We start from the raw sequence: 1,811 nt of genomic DNA on the forward strand, positions 1-1,811 counted from the left end.
GAGAAGCCAACCTCTGTAATAGCAGCAAGTGTCTTAACTACTAAGTTCTCTTTCTAGTCCCAAGTGCTGGTTTTTGACCAGGGGACTGTATGATCAAAGCTGCACTCAGCTGATTCTCAGTGTATTGACCAGGGCAAGGCCAATGAGCTCAGGCAGGTCTTCAGGACAGCCCAGACACTAGGCCTCTAAGTCACCTGGAAGGACAAAGGGAGTTAGGCAAGGAAGCTCCTCCTCCATACTTCTGCCCTCCCAGTCAGTGGGTGAATGCGGAGGTCTTTGCCTACCTCATCTGAGGTTAGGAAATTAATTTAAAATAAAAAATGCAGACTCTTACATCTGGTCTTCATGAATTATTATCTACTGGATTTATGTAAAATGTATGCACAGAGAAAATGTGAACAGTATGAAAATTTATTGAACAAAGCCAGATCCCTTTTCTATTTCCGACCCCAGACAATCTAGAGTCTCGTCCTGGAGAGATAACACAGCAATTTCTGGCTCTCCCTTCTTGTTTGAATCCATTTATAGCCTCTGTGTACTGAGTAGGAAAGACACCAGAGTCCTGTTTGAACACACATGAGTCAGCATGCAGACTCTCCCGAACCTTGCTTAGTTTCCTCCCAGCAACCCCCTTCCTGAGGCAGGCTTGTCTATAACTCCAGCTGGCTTCAAAATCACCATGAAGCCACACACTTGTGGCAATCCTCCTGCCTCTGACTTCCAGGTGCTGGAGTTGTAGGTAGGTGCCACCGCACTCAGTTTTACTCAAGTGTTTCCTGATCACGGTTGGTGTGGCAACACGAATCCAGGCATTTGGAGAGCTGGCATGCGCCAGATGCCCTGTAGGATCTGCACAGTCCATACAGTGACAACATCGACTAGGCATGTGCCATCACTTCCCACACCAGACTTCCTGAAGAGGATGTCTGAGGAATTCACAGTTGTTAAAAGTATTTTGAATCCTTTCTGGTTCATAAAGCGTGATGATTGGGTGTTCACGCCATTGCGTGACGTGTGCCTCCCATAAACCTTGTTACGACGTGGGCACATTACCCATCTGACATGAAAAAAGAAAAAAAAAAGTATTTTGATTCTGAGCTGATCCTAGCCTTGCTAGTATAAGGCATATACTATAAGACAATTCTCTGCTGCTTGAACTTTTGATGCATGCCTCTAGATCTTAAGGATGCTGAATAAAATGCCAAGCTTCATAGAGCTGGTTGCCACAGTGAAGAAGAAACTTTTTATAAGTTTAAGTTTTTATAAGTTTAAATTCTCCTATAAGTTTAAAATTTTCTATAAGTTTAAGTTCTCCTGGTTGTGTGTGGAGGTGTCAGCTGTCTTCGTCAGTCATTGTCTACCTGATTTTTGAGATAAGATCTTTATGGTCTGGAGGTCACCAACTTTGCCCAACTGGATGGATGGTCAGCCTGCTTGGAGGATGCTCTTATCTCTAGCCCCCAACATTCTGACCTGAGCTCAGATATGTATGTTTGCTTAGCACGCACTTTACAGATTGAGCCATCTCTCCACCTTCTCCTGAGCTTCAGGGTCTAAGTTGTTATTGTGAGGATTTTCCCAGCTTCTGCCCAACTGTCTGGTAACACCTATAGTGTTCTCAGTGTCTCTGAACCTACTGGGGAGCTGCTCTCCTTTGCTGGCCCAGCTGGCAGCTACCTTGACATCTGGGGGCTCCTGATTCTTTCAGAGTTAAGGTTCATGCTTTTCCAGAGTCAGGAGTGTTTGCTCCACGCTGTCTATAGCAGTTGCGATTGTAATTAGGTAAATGTTCAAATACAACATAGACCAAT

General features: G+C 44.7%; 1 non-coding gene across 1 annotated transcript; it reads left to right on the forward strand.

Moving 5' to 3' along the window:
• The first annotated feature begins 959 nt into the window (after nucleotides 1–959).
• LOC115064952 lies at nucleotides 960–1,063 on the forward strand. The gene has a single exon (XR_003844762.1). It is a non-coding gene; the product is annotated as a small nucleolar RNA U13 (small nucleolar RNA).
• The last annotated feature ends 748 nt before the right edge of the window (nucleotides 1,064–1,811 follow it).

The sequence above is a fragment of the Mus pahari genome, chromosome 10, assembly GCF_900095145.1.
Source record: "Mus pahari chromosome 10, PAHARI_EIJ_v1.1, whole genome shotgun sequence".
Lineage (NCBI taxonomy): Eukaryota > Metazoa > Chordata > Mammalia > Rodentia > Muridae > Mus > Mus pahari.